The sequence below is a fragment of the Lepidochelys kempii genome, chromosome 2 (genome assembly GCF_965140285.1).
Source record: "Lepidochelys kempii isolate rLepKem1 chromosome 2, rLepKem1.hap1, whole genome shotgun sequence".
Classification (NCBI taxonomy): domain Eukaryota; kingdom Metazoa; phylum Chordata; order Testudines; family Cheloniidae; genus Lepidochelys; species Lepidochelys kempii.
The window spans coordinates 215,029,428-215,049,164 of NC_136381.1; positions in this window are offsets into that span (position 1 = coordinate 215,029,428).

Sequence of the window (19,737 nt, forward strand, 5' to 3'; positions counted from 1 at the left end):
AAAACGCAATTTTTTCCATACTAGATTGGATCAGTAGTCTACCAGCCCTGACATATTTTTTCTGGCAGTAGTCTATAATTTTATGCTTCAGAAGAAGGTTAAAAATAACCCCAGAAGACACAGGTGCTGGCTTCCTCCTTGCCCCGAGGGTGCTTAGACCCTGTTCCACCTCAGGCCCCACCCCCACTCTATCCCCTCCCCTGAGTGTGCCCCGTCCCCGCTGATTGCGGTGGGTGGGAGGCACTGGGAGGGAGGAGCAGGGGAGGAGCTGGTTGCCGGTGGGTGCTAAACAGAAGGTGGGTGCCCTGGTCAGTTCAGTCAATAATGTACTTGATGTAGGAAGGGAGGTTGATTTCTGGCTCCTGCAGTAATCAGCTGATTGAACTATGAGATTGTTACTTCAGTTTATTGTTTACTGTACTGGAATGGGTTGGGGAATTTTTTTTGACAAAACAAGCTTTTAACCGGACTCTGTGAATTTTGACAGAATTTCGTTGGGTGGCTTTCTCAAGTACAGTATTGGATCTTCTTGGGTTGGAGGACAGGAGATAGAGAACTCACACATGGAATAACTGACAGAGAGGTGGTTAGAGCACTCAGCTGGGATGTAAAAGTGTCAAGTCGCTGCTCTGAATCAGCCACTACATCCCTCAAAACTTAGATGAGTGTCTGTCAAGGTTCCTCCCCCACTCTGAACTCTAGGGTACATATGTGGGGACCTGCATGAAAACCTCCTAAGCTTACTTTTACCAGCTTAGGTTAAAACTTCCCCAAGGTACAAATTAATTTTATCTTTTGTCCTTGGAATAACCACTGCCACCACCAAACTCTAACTGGGTTTACTGGGAAACATAGTTTGGACACATCTTTCCCCCCAAAATCCTCCCAACCCTTGCACCCCACTTCCTGGGAAAGGTTTGGTAAAAATCCTCACCAATTTGCATAGGTGACCACAGACCCAAACCCTTGGATATGAGAACAATGAAAAAGCATTCAGTTTTCTTACAAGAAGACTTTTAATAGAAATAGAAGTAAATAGGAGTAAAGGAATCACCCCTGTAAAATCAGGATGGTAGGTTCCTTCCAGGGTAATTAGATTCAAAACATAGAGAGTCCCTCTAGGCAAAACCTTAAGTTACAGAAAAGACACACAGACAGAAATAGTCATTCTAGTCAGCACAATTCTTTTCTCAGCCATTTAAAGAAATCATAATCTAACGCATACCTAGCTAGATTACTTACTAAAAGTTCTAAGACTCCATTCCTGTTCTATCCCCGGCAAAAGCAGCAAACCGACAGACACAGACCCTTTGTTTCTCTCCCTCCTCCCAGCTTTTGAAAGTATCTTGTCTCCTCATTGGTCATTTTGGTCAGGTGCCAGCGAGTTTACCTTTAGCTTCTTAACCCTTTACAGGTGAGAGGATTTTTCCTCTGGCCAGGAGGGATTTTAAAGGGGTTTATCCTTCCCTTTATATTTATGACAGTGTCCTAACTATCAGGCTATAGCATCACAGTTGGTCTTGCTCAATCTCTCCTGCTGGAGCTTTCCACTATGTATACGTAATTTAATATTCATAAAGCCTGAGAGAGGGAAACTTACTGACTATGTAACCCAGTGCTTAGGGTACTCACCCGGGATGTAGGAGACCCAGATGCAAGTACCTGCTCCAATGAATATTTAACTATTTATACAAAAAGATCCCTGTTCCCCTCAGAATAGCCAATAGCTTAGTGATTAGGACATCCATCTGACATGTGGGAGAATGGCAAAGCCAGGACTTGAACCTGGGCCTCCCACATCCCTAACTTCTCTCTCTAACTTTTTGTGCAAAACCCCCACAAAAAAAACAATAAAATTTTCAAAGGTCTTGATTTCATCCCAATGTGAAACAGGAAAATTTTTGACATCTCAAACCTTTGCAGGACAGGAAAACCATTTCCCACCCAGTTGTATAAAATATAATTAATTGGTCAATTATAATCCTTTCTCCTTTTTTATGTATGGCTTCCCTACCTGACAATAACCTGCAAAGGTGAATTTCACAGGCTGATGATGTGCTCATGTCCCATTCTTATGGTGCCTTTTCTGGCTGTCCTATTTCTCCCTTGTGGGCTAGAAGTGCTGAGTAATCTTCTTAGTTAATTATTGGGTTCTGGGCCTTTGAGCTCTATGTAAGCATGAAAGCTTGTCTCTCTGATCAACAGAAGTTGGTCCAGTAAAAAATATTATCTCACCCACCTTTCCTTTCCAATCTCTTGTGATTCTGGATAAGATAGACAAACCTCAAAAAGTTTGGAGTTTTGTTTTGGATAAGAACCTAAAAGACTGGATAGTGGGCCTGGATTTCACCCTTTATTTATGTTGTCTGAATCTCATAAATCTTCAGTATTGTTGCCTCTTTGTCCAGAGTGGTTAGCTAATATTGGAGCATGGGACCTTGAAGGTTTATTCCCATTAGTAAGAGAAATGTCTAATATAAAGTGTATTTTTGGTGCAATCCTGATTATTTTCAAAGATTGTACATAAAGTTCTGTTTCTATGAACACAGTAGAAAAGCAGCAGTCCTTGCTCATGGTCTCCAAGTCTTCTCCTCCAGTCAGCTCTGTGTCCTGAGTTGCTCTCTCCCTCTGTTCTTTCTCAGGGCCACAGTCATGACTACTTCTCTTGTTATCTGCTGACTTTCTTCAGGCTTTTCTGCCTCTTACCCACATAATTTGTCAATCTGCCAACCCTTGTGTTGACATTCAGGGATCCCTTAGACCACATGGCTTAATTTTTGATCAGGTCTTGCTATGAGGCCCATTGTCTTGGATAGTGACTTCCACTATTTCCAGATATCTTGCTACATAAGAAGGCTTAATTGCTCTTTCCATTTAGCCTGAAAGAACAGTGTTTAGTGCACACATTGGTACTTGATTGTCTATAAATCAAAGACTCAACTGATGGCAGCCATTAACACCTTCCAGCATAAAAGTATTTTGCTGTGAATCTAGCAAGAACAGGTATATAGAATTGTACATACAGGTCATACATTTACATGTGTAGCTATTTGAACAGGCAAATGAGCTTCTAAGCAATATGAGCACCTCTCCAGGGGTCTTTGCATTTTACTATACATTAGTTATCAACTGAGTCAATTTCGAGGTTCTTTTTTATTTTCCAAGGTGAATGGGCTAGAGCCAAGTTATCTCAGTGACCACTTCTTTTGCTTCGTCCTAGGTGTTATCGTTTTCTATAGGTGGTAAAACGTTTTGTCACTATGAACACCAGGTAACTTCATAGGTTAATTGCCAACTTTCGTAAAGCTATTAGAGGGTAGTTACCAGGAGAATTGTGAAGCTTGAACCATCACCTGTCATCTCATTAGAACAAGTAACAACTCTATGCTCCAGCAATAACCTTTTCAACAAAAACTGTTCAGAAAGGATCACACCTCACACAATTTTACTGTTGAGTGGCTGTTTACTTTAGGCAACAAAAAAACTTTCCTTTTCTTTTTAGAAGGCTATGACTGCCAATGCTCCCTCCCTGAGACTGGACTCAGGAGCTCCAAGTTCATGATTCTCTAATGTATTCTTATTTTTCAAAAAGACCCACTGTTAGTTTAATATAAAAAAATAGAGACCAGATTGTGTCCCATTATTCAGGCTGAGTAGCCCTTTACTCTCCAAGTAGTCTCGATGACATCTTAATGGAAGGGAAAACTTCTACTTCTGAGTAAGGGACTGCTCAGCCTGCATAAGACTGGAAGAATCTATCCTTCATTAATTGCAGTTAATTTTGATAATATTGAATTTTCTCTTCTCCCTCCCGTATTTTAAGGTAGTATTCACCATTTTAAAGGCCTCTAGTGCCTCCTGTTGTCTCCTCAACCACAACAGGATGCAATATAGAATTATGTCTGCAGAGACTGAGGACCCACCAATTAAGGAGTGAAAAATCTCTGGGTAATCAAGTGTCTTAAAAAGTTAAGAGTAATTAGAAAAGGAGCTCCCCTAGTTCTCATGACTGGCTTTTCTTTCATGCCTACTTCACGGCTGTGCGGCTGCTCTGGGCCAGGAGCACTGCATTCCTAATTAGAATATGTACAATGGCTGACCCCCACCCTTCCCACAGCTGTGCAACCATTATAACTTCAAATAATGTTTTACAGCTGGGGCACAAGGCTGAAATAATACATGTAGTTAGTTACCACTTTATATATGGTATCTTTCAGATCCAGTGTGAGTCTGCTGTTCCTAGGTAGGGCAAATATTGACATACAGTATATTGTTCCCTTTTAGCTCTTACATTTTCCTTTTTACCAGATGTAGCAAACCTTTCCTAAGCTATTCTGTCTCTTCTGCTCTGCATGTTGACACCAGTGGACTTGTAAGTGAGTAGGCCTGTCAGCACTGGATATTTTCTCCTCCATTGTTGCTGGAATAATGACATCTCCTGCTTTATACGGTTTTGTGTCCAACAATTGTGTCAGTAATCCAGTGCAGCTCACGATGTCTGACAGCAAGACACCAAACTATAATTCATGCCCAAAAAAAGGAAATCCCTTCACTTTAGGACAAGAGCATAACATGTATCCATAGAGTGCTAAAGTCTATAGTGCGAAACTTTTTATTGATTTTATTTGGCAGATAAAGGAATAATTATGGCTAAGAAAGTAATTTTAAAGATGGAAAATTTGGGAAATAACCTACTTCACATTGTTCTTTTAAACAAAAGCAAACAAAATCAGTGAATAAATATTTTAAGACTGAAATTTTATTTGCCATTTTAAATATTTTCCTTTAAAAAAAAAAAGACCCCAGGAAAAGGATAAAGGATATACAACTTTGAGAACCAGACATATTAGTAATGGGTTTGAGCTGCACATTTCATATCTGGACCCAAATGTCTTGGAAGTTCTGGTATGTTTTTATATGTGTATTTTATTTCTGGCCCTTTTCTAATAAAGATTCAACCAAGCTAAAGCAAGGCACAAGATGATGTTATACGATACAGAATTAAGAACAGAATTTCTGTGAAACACCATTGTTCAAGATCAAATCTTTCCACTTTGTCAAATTTCCTTCTGGTTCAAAAGGAGATATTTTCCAGAGTAATGAGGTCACTGATTCCAGTTTACCACTCTGGAATATTTAGTTTATTCCTTGAATTTTATTTCTTTCAGTAATAGCTGATGTTCTCAATAGCTGTTGCTCCTGTGAGAGTTGAGAGTTTAAATGTTCATTAAAAAGTGAGTTACCATTGTTGACAAAATACAGATGGCCATGCATAAACTAGTGACACCTAGGAATACATTTCCAGCACAGTGCATGGTGATTTGAGCACATAAATGATCTTGCTGTTATTAACAGTCCTAGGTGTCATTTACCATTTTTTCCTGTTGTAATTCCATTCTCTTTTAAGTATGACACATTAGATTAAAATTTATTTTTAAATTAAGTGACCTTACTTTTTCTTGTAATATCCAACATTATTGCTTCTCTTACCACTACAAATTTTTAAATAGATAATATTGTAAAAAGTTAGATGCACAAAATATTATGAGGGGCTATAATTTGTTTCTTACCAAGGCTCTGATTCAGCAAGCAAGGCACTTGAGCGTGAGTGTAATTTTAGCACACATTTTGTCCCACTGGCTTCAAGTAAGCCACCTACTTAAATATCTTGCTGATTTGAGGCCTGATAGACTAACCAGGATATTTGCATAATTACATACATCACATTTGAGGTTTACATGTTGTGGGAAAAAAGCCCAATGCTTAACTTTTTGGAGTGTTACAAAACTGTGAAACAAACTGAAAAGAAAATATTGTAAGTTCATATGTAGACAAAAATTATTAAATTACAAGATAACAAAAAGTTAGCCAACAAAAGATTACGTACTACTTGAAATAACTAGTGCAGGGTGGATGGATAATAGAAAAGGCAATAGCTATATTCATCCATTTGGGTTTGGTTTTGTTTTTTACGCATCCTTTGATTTTTCTGTCCCTTTCTATTATCCCTTGCTCCCATCCTCCTCCTCCTCTCAGTCTGTTTGGTAATGCTTTGTCAATGTTTACTGGCTGCTGGATTTGCACGCTTCTACTTTTTTTTGCCTCCACTTTTCACTTCTTTTGCTCTTGCCTTCTCCCTGAAACCTCCTTTTCACTACATCTTCTGTTTTACTTCTCCCCCTTTGCTAGCTGTGGGAGAACTGTCTGTCTTTTTTGCTGATCTTTTGAAAATTATAGCGATTTTTCCGATGTGGGTGGGTGTGTGCGTGAGAAAGAAAGAGAAAAGATACCATGAGGCAGCCAGCAAAAGTCAAAACTGGAGGAGATGGAGACCTGAGGGACTAAGAGACTCAGTCTTATTGAACTTGGAGAAAAGGGAGGCCCACCTGGGGCAGAACCAGCAACTGAGAATATTAAGGAAATAAAATAATTGTGGAAAGTTAGTGCTGGAATTGTGAATGAGCCTGAGACTTCTGGCTGTGGCCCAGGAACTGGGAGTGGTGGCTGCTTGGCCTGAATCAAACAGGCAGTCACTCAAAATCTGAACAAATAAGGAAAAATCATCCTTAGAGGGTTCTATTACAGATTGAGATACTTTTTTTTTTAAAGTCAGAGTATATGATTTTATATATTAAAACTCTCAGGTCTATTTGCTAGAGCAATTTCAAAGTCTAGTTTGTATGATCAAATATCCAACAGCAACAAAACAGTCCATAAAGAATAACTCCCTACACTTTCTGACCTTTCAAATCCAACAAGGCTTTCAACCTAGATGCACTAAGCACAGATTGGGTCAGCATGGTTAAAACAGACATAGCTTTGAGCTTAACGGTCATACTTCTCCCCAGTTTTTCATATAAAAGACTTTTTATGGTGATCTCTTTCTGAGTGGATATTGTCTGCTCCAGAAATGCATAATCCTTAAACTAATGTTAAAATGTAAAGTACAAGACAGTATTTCAAATGAGTCATTTTTAGCATAATCATCCAAACAACTCAAATGTATAGCATCAAGAGACTTTAGTGTTCTGTCTTTTAGCCTGTGGTTTTTGTGTTGTCTTTGAGAGGTCTTACAAAGTTCACAGAGAAAGTGCACTATAATAAATAAAAATATCTTCTGTCATTTATATTGCACATTTCATCCCATAGAATCCAAAAGTACTTACAAACTATCTAATGCATTTTTCATTATATTCATGCTTATCACATGGATATCTCTCTGGTAAGTTTTAAATGACAACTTTTTGAACTGTTTAGAGATTTGGGGCCAGACCCTCAGCTGGAGTAAACTGTCATAGCTCCATTAAATCACTTCAGGATTTGGCTATTGTATATTAGAAGTAGGCCTGGTAAAGCTGGATTAGTAGGTAGATTGAAAGTGAGGTGATCAAACGGGGAGGATAAATGCAGTTTTCACCACCAAATATGTGAAATTTATGTCTCTGTATGTGTGTGGGTGTGGGAGTGGATATAATACACATGCACCATATAAATATACATTGGTCCAATTGACTATCTACTAATCATACACCTGTGAGAAACTGAAGATGACTGGTGGAATGTTGGTACACCTTGTATTTCATGTTTGGTTAGGACAAAAGTGTCTTTAATCCAACCTTGTATGGCACATTTGATAAATAGCTCCAGTGAGATTTTTTTTCAAAGTGCTCAGTGGTGGTTTATCTCTTCTCCCATTGAAGTCAATGGTAATCTTCAGTGGGAGCAAAGTTAAGCTGGTGCTCAGAGTTTTTGAAAATTCTGCCCCTATGTTCTATAGCCATGTGATGTCGATAGATGTCTATTGACATATTCAATGAATGGAATCAGTGTCTGATGATTGAGTCTGGGTGGATGGGATGGATTTGAGTAAGGTTGGAGTGGAGATAAGCTAGTGGGTGCATGGGATATTTCTGTCTTTGCTTGGTTAAAAAAATAAAGTTAAAAAGGAGATTCAAGAAAATCTCCTTTAACCATAATAACATAGAATTTTTTTTATCCAAACATCCATCTATGATACAGTAAACAAGATCAATAAGAAAAGGAAGACAATTCCTGAAGAGATGGTACAGATCACACATTCCATTTCTGGAGGTTACACATTTCTTACTAGACCACCACATAAAGCATACAATTTGAAATGCTTGGAGGGGCAGATATTAACTTAGGAATTATTGGCTGTGGGTAGGAGTAGGTTGAAAGTATTTTCTGCTGTGAATGATGCTGGGTAACTCTCTTTTTGCTGTACTGTCCAAAGCAACAGCAGGATTTATGCAGTCATTCATAGACAGCAGATTTCCCCAGACATTTCAGAGACTCTATCAAATTAAAAGTACTCTTCAGTAGGGCTTCAGCTTCTGTTTTCATTGGACGTACAACAATCTTTCAAATGTGAATGTAAGAAGGATCTTATTTACTCTCTGATGGAAGTGAAGATATCCTGAAATACAGTGAAGAATTTTTTGCTTATTCTCCACTCTGGCGGGGGTAGATAGCTTCTGGAGTTTCGCTTAATCACAGGCTCATTTTTAGGCAATGTGGTCCTAGACTGGGAGTTAGGAGGCCTGGGTTCTATTCCTGCGATGGCCACTGTCACTGTGTGACCTTAGGCAAGTCACTTAATTTCTGTGTGCCTCTGTTTACTTTGCACTCTTTGTCTTGTCTATTTAGATTGTAAACTGTTTGGGGGCAGGGAATGTCTCTCGCTATGTATATACAGTACCTAGTGTAATGGGGCCTGATGTCAGCTGAAACATGTAGGTGCGACTGAAATATAAATAAATCATGAACAGTTTTAGTCCCAACTCGTAGCCAAGAGCACTGGAGTGTGTGCAGGGGTTGGGAGGAATGTTCTTTTTCATTACAATATTGCTGAACTCCTCAGTGATTCATATTTAGTAAAATGGATTCTTTTAATTTACTTTTTTTGGAGAATGAAGTTATTAAAGTTGATTGATTATGAACTACTCTACCCATGCATTCTTGCACTGAGCCCAATAACTTGTGGTTTTGTTAAAGCATATCTCAAGAAAGGCATCCAGTCTTGATCTGAAGATATCACTTCCCTTGGCAGTTTGTATGGTCGGTTAATCACCCTCACTGTTAAAAAAATATTCTGTGCCCTCTCAGGTTTTCAACATTCTTTATGAAATGTTGATACCAGAACTATACCCAGTTTTCCAATAGGGGTCTCACCAATGCTGTATGTGTATACAGAGGTAAAATCACCTATTGCTACTCATCTGTTTATACATCCAAAGATCACATTAACCCTTTTTGCCACAACAGCCCACTGGGAGCTTGTTGAGTTGTTTGTCTGCTCTGATCCCCAAATTCTTTAGAATCCCTGCTTTTCAGGATACAATCCCCATTCTGCAAGTATGGCCTAAATTCCTTGTTTCTATGTCTGACTGCATTCAAACACATTTTGTGTGAATGGCTCCGATTTACCAAGTGATCCAGATTGCTCTAAACAACTGCCCTCTCCTCATCATTATTGACCATTCTGCCAAATTTTCTGTCATCTACACATTTTATATTTGCTTCCAAATCATTGATGCAAATGTTGAATTGCATAAGCCCTAGCACCAATCCCTGTGGAGCCCCCCTAAGAAACACCCTCATTTGGTGATGGTGCCCCATTTAGAGAGTACTTGGAAACCAAAATAGATTAACCCACGAACCGTTTTCAAATAGTCTTCCTATCTAAATGATGCGAAGTTTGTAGACCCTTTCACTCAGTTCCAGAAACAATTTCATCAGCATATTCTACCTCAGAGTATTTCATTAACTATATTTAAAGAAAGTCACTGCAAAGTTTGAAAATTGTAGATTGGTTAGACAGAGTACCCTACTAGAGCTTGCAGTTGGCTTGTTTTTTACTTAGTTCAAAATGTACATAAATATTTTATTTTCAAAAATGTAAATGTACTGACAAAAAGAGTAAAATGCTAAGCCCATAATTCAATTTTGGCGTAATGCTCATTAATTCACTCTCAAAAGAAAACAGAAGCAACTGTCGTCAGTCTATCAATCTGCATCATTCTAAGCAGAGGAAGAAAGTCATTGGTACTCTTAGCACTATTTCTAAGAAGTTAGAATTTTCTTGACTTCAGGGATTAGCGTGGTTTGAGATTTGTTTGCTCTTAAACTTGGAAATAATAGTGCTTTACATTTTCTAAATACAGGAAGAAAGAAATGCTTCCCAAAAACCATAATGACAGCTAAAAAAATAATACTCATTGACCTGGAAATGCAAATCAACACCTTATGCAGAAGCCTGGATCAATGCTCTGTTGCTTCTTGCCAAATGGGAAAAGGCTTATTTTACTAGGCAGAGAAAAATGAAGTGCTGAGATTTATTTCTTGATTAGTTATCTAGTCACTAACAATAGGCTGCAATAAAGTGCCTTAGCACACTTTTGGCAACATGGGACTAATCCATCACTTGTCCTAAATAGTGGAAAGCCTTTGCCCAGAGCTACAGAGAATAGAGCTGGGTGACATTTTCCAGCTAAAACTTTTTTCAGGTGAAAAATGCAGACCCAGGTTTACCAAGACACTTTCTGAATTCATGTTTTTATTTGGTGAATTGTTCGTCAGAAAAAACAATTCTGAAAAAAATCTAAATGTTTTGTTTCAACATTTTTAAACAAAACATTTTGATTTTTCCAATTCAGAATGACATTTAATTTTCAATTTTACTTAAGTTTTACTTAAAAGTCTCCTGAAAAGTAAATGAAATGTGTTATTTCTGGTTGAATGAAACCTTTTCACCCCCAAACTTTTTTTATTTTATTTTTATTTTTGCAAACCAAAAAGTAAAAGAACAAATTTTTATTTTGGGTCAGCTCGAAATGAATTCTCCCCCCCCCACCCCCACTTTTTTGTTGTTTATTCACACACCTCTAATAGAGAAGCTGCAGAGCAGCCCAGTGGCAGCTTCTGCAGCCCTTGGCTTCAATAGCCACTATGGGTCCTTACCCAGCCCACAACTCAATGATAAATCACAGGCATAAAATCATAGAACTGGAAGTGACCTCAAGAGGTCATCTAATCCAGTCCCCTGCACTAGTGGCAGGACTAAGTATTATCTAGACCATTCCTGACAGGTGTTTGTCTAAGCTGCTCTTAAAAATCCCCAATGATGGAGACTCCACAACCTCCCTAGGCTATTTATTCCAGTGCTTACACACCCTGATAGTTAGGAAATTTTTCCTAATGTCCAACCTAAACCTCCCTTGCTGTAATTTAAGCCCATTACTTCTTGTCCAATCCTCAGAGGTTAAGAACAAGAATTTTTCTCTCCCCTCCTTGTAACAACCTTTTACATACTTGAAAACATGTCCCCCCTCAGTCTTCTCTTTTCCAGACTAAACAAACCAGTTTTTTCAATCTTCCCTTGTAGGTCATGTTTTCTAGACCTTTAATCATTTTTGTTGCTCTTCTCTGGACTCTTTCCAATTTGTCCACATCCTTCCTGAAATGTGGTGCCCAGACTGGACATGATACTCCAGTTGAGGCCTAATCAGAGTGGAGTAGAGGAGAATTACTTCTTGTGTCTTGCTTACACCACTCCTGCTAATACATCCCAGAATGATGTTTGCTTTTTTTGCAACAGAGTTACACTGTTGACCTATATTTAGCTGTGGTCCACTATGACCCCCAGAGTTGCAGAACCTGCGAACACAGCAGGTAAACAAACCGGCCCAGCCCGTCATAGGCTTTCCCTGAACAAGCAGTGTCCCAAGTTTGGGAAACGCTGTTCTAGATATTTCAAATTGATTGCTTAATTATTTGCTCCATTATCTTTCCAGGTACAGAAGTTAACCTGACTGGTCTGTAATTCCCTGGGTTGTCCTTATTTCCCTTTTTATAGATTGGCTCTATATTTGGCCTTTTCCAGGCTTCTGGAATCTCTCCCATCTTCCATGACTTTTCAGAGATAATTGCTAATGGCTCAGATATCTCCTCAGTCAGGTCCTTGAGTATTCTAGGATGCATTTCATCAAAATGACTGGTGTGTCAGTGTTTGCAGGGCCAGGGTTTTAGGCAATGAGCCAAAGTCCTTTTAAATCAATGAAAAGATTCCCATTGATTTCAATGAACTTTGGATCAAGTCCTTACAGAGCATGATACAAGAGCTGAGCTATACTGGGGGTGGGGGAGGAATGGAAACTGACATATTAGACCTTTTCAAACAATTAATGAATTGACACACATTTATACTTGTTACCTTGGAAAACTAAACTAGCTACTTTTTATTGCACAAAACTGGCCTGTTATATAAGCTGAGTTGGATTTGAAAATGGTACTTGGCTAAAAATCACCCCCAAAACGTTTCCTAATGGTTATATATGATAAGAATGAGCAGCCCAAGGATTTGACAGTCCTGGCATGTGAAAGATGGAATTCCTGAATGTAAATAAAACAGATGAAACCATTCTTTAAAGGGCCTTGGCTGGAAAGATGGATGTACTTAAGCCAATATATTTCAGACCTCCTTCAACTGGCTGGGAATAACGCCGAGAATTCTTTGCTTAGTAGGAAATCTACTGGGTTTTTGGTGTGTGTATGTGTGTAGTTTTTTGAAAAAACATTTTCCAGTCATATTCACCTTGCAGAAATAAATATTAAAACATATGGAGAAAACTTTATATTTTCATAAGTGTAGTATGATTCAAGATGAATTAACCGTGACCTCATTTAATCACAAAACAGCAAATTTCTTAAGTGTCTGTGAAAAAACATTTTAAAAGAAATTAAATTAGTCCAATTATTTTCCAATATCTTCTACACAGTACATCAAAAATAATGTACTTTTGGTAGAATATCTACAGTGGATTTTGTAATCTTTTAATTGAAGTTAGAGATGTCGTAAGTAAGGGTAAGGAATTTTTATATTCCTAAATGGCCTATATTATTGGCTGTGGTAGTCAGTAGTACAATAGAGCCTTTGTTATGCTCTGAGTAGAGCTATTTATACGTTGTGACTTACTGGGTCCAAAAACTCCTTCCTGCTTCTGTTTTTTGGTTTTTTTTTTAAAATAGTCCCTCCAAATAAAATAAAAGCGGTAAGCCCTAACATTATTCGTACCCAGGTGGTTGAAATGAAAAGTAAAAGTTTTTCTTTTACTTGCATGGCATGTTGTTCTGCTCAGTTACTTAAACACAGCCCGAGATGAATCTCAGTGAAAATGATGCCTTTCTTGTCTCCCCATCTTTGTGGATCCCATTCTCAAGTGCCTGTCTCTCCCCATGCAATATATACGGAGCCTAGGCACCTAATTCAGACTTTATGGGTTTCAGTGAATTTTCTAAGTGCCTAAAAGCTAGATGTCCCCCTAAGTCCCTTTGTGGATCCAGGTCTAAGCTTCTTGGGGCAAAACCAGTCCTTTTATTTTACGTTTGTAAAGCAAAATGGGGTCCTAGTCCATGGCTGGGGCACCTAAGCACTCCTGCAATATAAATAATGTGCGACTTCCTGCAAACTTTCTGTCTCACCCCCAAATCCTAGCCAAGGGCTGGTTCAGCTTCAGGTGCATGTTAAAGCAGCTGCAGGACTCCTCTAACTTGTGCCATGAATAATAGCTACCTAGAATCTGTTCTGCCAGCCCAGAGGTGCCATATGCATTGCCATCCCTGGCACCTCCTCCCGCCCCTACCCTTGTCTGTCCCCCCCCCCCCGGGCGGGGGAAACCTGCTATGCTAGGGAAATGGAGATCAGGAGCAAATGGCACAGAGCTGGCTTTGCCATCCAGGGTTTCCTCTCGCCAAGGGGAATTTCAGATATCAGCACAATGAGCATGGAGCCGGGGCTAGGTTCAGGCTATTTATCATGCTGCCTCCACAGTATTTTTTTAACAGGTGTAGCCTACACCTTCAGGTGAAGACTTCAAATATCTGCAAATTTAATCCAACTCCACTATCTTTGCTAAAACTACAATATGGTTGTTGTCCTTTCCCTGGTAGCCTGCAGGGCCAGTCGTGGATCTGTTTAGTAATGAGTTTTACTTTGTATTGAATTTCCTATACGTAACTCAGCCAAAGAAAAGAGTAAGGTATGAAATGATTAGATCAGGCATCAGCTTTTCCCATTGTGTGTGTGTGTATATCACCTTACCTATCTTTACAGTGTGTGAGGGTAACCTTTAACGCAAAGAGACACTCAAATCCCAAACAATTCATGCAGAGAATCTGCCTCGGTATCATCGTTATATTAACTTCCCAAAAGATAAATTCTAAATGTTTTCCCTGAAAATGGTCAATTTAATGTGAAATACCTACCCAGAGTCTTAAGCTTCTCAATATGACTTTATTAAATGGAGAAGAAACTCACTGCCCTTCACACCCCCAACGCCACAGGGAATTCGTAGGGGCTGTTTTAATAGAATTCTCCAGTGTCTCCTATCAGTATGTAGAAGAATCAAATGGACTTTGCTGTCTCTGGCAGTCCCCCTTCCTGACTGAGGTTTTTGAATAAGTTAAGTGTGGACTGTGATTTTTAAGTCAGTGATAATACTGTGGAGCCCCATGGGGAAGTTACTGTTCAGCTTTGTCCTTGTAAGATACTATGATGATGGGGTTATAGAAAACCCTAAGACATTATGGACTGCAACACTTTGGCTCCAACAAAAACAAAACAAGAGCCATGCACTGTTTCTCAGATAGTACTATACTGATTAGGCATCCTACTATTTTGAAACTAGGCAGCTCAGTGGTTATTACAATGTCTCGTAAGCCCTAATTTACTTCTGAATTTATTGTTGCTCTAAGGAGATCAAATAAATTTTTGCCTGATTCTTCTCTCATTTAGTTTCATGCAAATCAGGAGTATGCTTTATTCAGAGATGTTAGTATTAGGGCTGTCGATTAATTGCAGTTAACTCATGCGATTAACTAAAAAAGATTAATCACGATAAAAAAATTAATCTTTTTTTATCACTGTTAAACAATAGAATACCAATTAAAATTAATTAAATATTTTGGATTTTTTCTACATTTTCATAAATATTGTATTCTGTGTTCTAATTGAAATCAAAGTGTATATTTTCGATTATAAATATTTGCACTGTAAAAATGATAAAAAACTATTTTTCAATTCACCTCACACAGGTGCTGTAGTGCAATCTCTTTGTTGTGAAAGTGCAACTTACAAATGTAGATTTTTTTGTCTGTTACATAACTGCACTCAAAACCAAAACAATGTAAAACTTTGGAGCCTACAAGTCCACTCAGTTCTTCTACTTGTTCAGCCAATCGCTAAGACAAACAAGTTTGTTTACATTTACAGGAGATAATGCTGACCTCTTCTTATTTACAGTGTCACCAGAAAGTGAGAACATCAAAAATAATTAAGCAGTATTCTATTATTGTTTAACAGTGTGATTAATTGCAATTAATTTTTTTAATCGCATGAGTAATCACGATTAATTTTTTTAATTGCTTGACAATTTAATTGCTTGACAATTTATTTAGTATCTTTTCACCTTTTTGAGGAGCTGAATAACAAATGTGCACACCTTTAGTTCATGTGAATGGTAAAGTTTCAAATTGTCTCAGATTCTATGGTTCCTAGCAGGTTAAACTGAAAATATCTGAATAAACTCTTGTGGATGTTCAAGGAGCCTTTAGAAGCAATTCAGTGTATTATACCTGTAAATGGTATTTCTGTGCTCAAACGGTCTGCCTCATACTGTATACAATGTGCAATTTTTTTAAATATGTGGAAAAAGCATGTTCTTTTGCATGGCACTTTTGTAGCCGGCATTGCAGGTATTTACATGCAACATATGCTAAACATTTGTATGCCTCTTCATGCTTCAGCCACCATCCCAGAGAACATGCTTCCATGCTGATGATGCTCAATAAAAAAAATGCATTCATTAAATTTGTGTCTGAACTCCTTGGGGGAGAACTGTATGTCCCCTGCTCTGTTTTACCCACATTCTGCCATATATTTCATGTTATAGCTTGGATGATGACCCAGCACACGTTGTTCATTTTAAGAACACTTTCATTGCAGATTTGACAAAACTCAAAGAAGGTACCAATGTGAGATTTCTAAAGATAGCTACAGCACTTGACTCAAGGTTTAAGAATCTGAAGTGCCTTCCAAAATCTGAGAGGGATGAGGTGTAGAGCATGTTTTCAAAAGTCTTAAAAGAGCAACACTCTGATGCAGAAACTACAGAACCCGAACCACCAAAAAAAGAAAACCAACCTTCTGCTGGTGGCATCTGACTCAGATAATGAAAATGAACATGTGCTGGTCCACACTGCTTTGGATTGTTATCGAGCAGAACTTGACATCAGCATGGACACATGTCCCCTGGAATGGTGGTTGAAGCATGATGGAACATATGAATCTTTAGCACATCTAGCAAGTAAATATATTTCGATGCTGGCTACAACAGTGCCATGAGAACACCTGTTCTCACTTTCAGGTGACATTGTAAACAAGAAGTAGGCAGCATTATCTCCTGTAAATGTAAACAACCTTGTTTGTCTGAGTGATTGGCTGAACACGATGTAGGACTGAGAACTTGCAGGCTCTAAAATTTGACATTTGTTTTATTTTTGAATGCAGTTTTTTTGTACATATGTCTACATTTGTAAGTTCAACTTTCATGATAAAGAGATTGCACTACAGTCATTGTATTAGGTGAATTGAAAAATACTATTGTTTTTTCACAGTGCAAATACTTGTAGTAAAAAATAAATATAAAGCGAGCACTGTACACTTTGTATTCTGTGTTGTGATTGAAATCAATATATTTGAAAATTTAGAAAACATCAAAAATAATTGAGCAGTATTCTATTATTGTTTAACAGTGCGATTAATTGCAATTAATATTTTTAATCGCATGAGTAATCATGATTAATTTTTTTAATTGCTTGACAGCCCTATTTAGTATCTTTTCACCTTTTTGAGGAGCTGAATAACAAATGTGCACACCTTTAGTTCATGTGAATGATAAAGTTTCAAATTGTCTCAGATTCTATGGTTCCTAGCAGGTTAAACTGAAAATATCTGAATAAACTCTTGTGGTGTTCAAGGAGCCTTTAGAAGCAATTCAGTGTATTATACCTGTAAATGGTATTTCTGTGCTCAAACAGTCTGCCTCATACTGTATACAATGTGCATTTTTTTAAATATGTGGAAAAAGCATTCAACTTTGATTTAGGGGATCTTAGTTCTTCCTTGATTAATAGGGCCAGGTCCTGAAGACCTAAATCAGATTGTACTCAGTCCTGAGGCAAACTTCCATTAATATTAATTGGAGTTTAGCTGAAGTAAGGATGAAGTAATAAAACCTGAATAATCCTGACCTCAGAATTCGGTGCATAGACATTAGAGTCCTACTAAATCTTCTTGCCCATGCTCCTGCCAATGCAGAATTGTTTCCTTCAGCATAATCTTGAGTGTTTCATTCAGTCAAGTTTTTAAGTGACTCAGGTGATGCCGCTTCCATTACTTCATTTGGCTGATTATTGCACAGGCTAATGGTTTTTAAACTCCTTTATTCTCACAGACCACTTCCCAAACCCAGCATCTCCCCCAGGCATATGAGAAAGGTTAGGGTAAATTTAAAGGGACTACAATGAAAGGGTGGCATGGAATCCTCTCCCTCACTCAATTTTTCATTAATATAATTCCCACCCCCTCCCGCCGTTCTACATTTCAAAAGTCTGCCCCTGCACTCTTGCCAGCGATGTTTTGAACACACTACTACAGCTGGTCATATACTTCCTGAGAATCTTATTTATTGAGAATTTTGCCATTTTTTTCCTGCATATGAATCATTCAGGAACAGACTTTGATGTTTACTCCTTTGTTCAATATTATATTAAACTATATTTATTTCTCTCAGTATTTTTATTAAACTGTTCACTTTGACCATTGTTCTCCATTATTTGAACTGCATGATTGCTACCCTAAGTCGTATGGTTTTATTCTTGTTCCCCGATTGGATGAATGAAACTTTTTAAAGAGGAGAATAAGTATTGTTGTTTATATGTGAATTTGCATGTGTGTCGGAAGAAAGAGTCATTCTTCAAGCTTCCATGTGAACACAAACCTTTTTCGAGTGAATAATGAGCCATAAACATAACCAAAGTAAAAAGCCATTCCGACTGTTTCCGAGCACTGTATTCTACCACCTGCACAGACTGCACTGGTTCTAAATAATTGCAATAAACAAAAGAAGGTTGAGATACTTAGTGGTGGAACTGAAATTTCATGCTAAGATCTCAATATCAGTTTGCTGTAGCACTCACAGTAGATGTTCCTAGAAATGAATTTGGCCCTTTCTAGAGATGTAGAACTTCAACATCAGGAAATAATCTTCCTTGTAAGAAACCCCTATTTCTGAATTACTTTTTTACATTCTTTAGTAACTGATCATTTGACACAAGTACTGTAATTTGATTGGATGTTAAACACTTACAGTGGATATTGGTGTTGAGACAATTATATCGACCAGTGCTTGTAAAGCATTTCTGATCAGGCCTCAGAAGGAAATGAGATCATAACATCTTGGCAGATATGTACAAATATTAGAACATGGATGACTTACTTGTTAGAATTAATTTATCCAATTAATGTTCCTGGTTGTAATTATACAGGAACAGAATGTGATTTCTACAAATGTGTTCTTTATAGGCAAGTATTTGTCAAATAGTTAATATTGTCCGATGGGAGATAAGAGCTTTCTATTTTCAGTTTTCTATGGATTATTGGCATCTCACCCCTGTTTACATTGATCTATAGTTGGGAAAATTATTATCACAGAAGTCTATTCTCCCCTACATTTGTACACACTACTCCTGTTCGTGAGATGTTCATGTCTGCTAGTTATGTTCATGTCTCCTGTTAGTGACATGTCCGTGTCTGAGACTGTATTTCAGTAGTGCCTAGTGATCTCAGCAGTATCAGAGCTCCATTCTGTAGTCTAAGTAAGCTTGAACTCTTCCCAAGATGAAATAAAGACATGAACTGAAAGACATTTTGTAGCAGGTAAGTTTCCTTCTGTTGTCTGCAAAGTGGACATGGAAATTAACTGCAGTCTTGTTGTTTATATTCATATTTAAGTGTTGCAACTGTTGAGGTAATTGGGCCTACAAATTTACCCTAATTGTGAGCTCAACTGTAAAAAGTGAGTGAAAGTTTTTTATAAAGTATTACAATCCTCTATAATAAATTTTGGTGGGAGGAGGTGGAAAAAGCAAGACAGACTGAATTAGTCCAAATAAAATGGCCTATTGATATAATTCAAGGACTGTGTTTAAAATTCTGCCTGGTTAACAAGAGGAGCTGAGGACTGAACGTTAATGAACGAATATTGTTGTATCAGAAATTAGGCCTTATTGGTGGACAAAATAATGAAGGGATGGGCTCTTCCACCCATCACTCCTGGCTACTGAAATGCTGGCTGCCTGAAAGATGAGAGAAGGGGAAGGTGCAAGCTTCACCATTATGGAGGCCACCCTCACCATTTCCTGGGTGCCTGCACTTTCTGTAGGCTAACCCTGAGAGATGTCCTGACTAGACTGGACCAGAGCCAGGGAGCCAGGTGACAACACCTTCTCCATCAGCTCTGGTTAAATCTCAGATCCCACCTGGGATGTGAGACTTTGTCACACACAACCCTCTCCCTGGTGTGTTCTTTTCCTTCCCTACCTTTCCTGCTCCCTGCCCCCCACCCCTTCCTATCCCTCTCCCTTTTCCTGCTGTCTAAT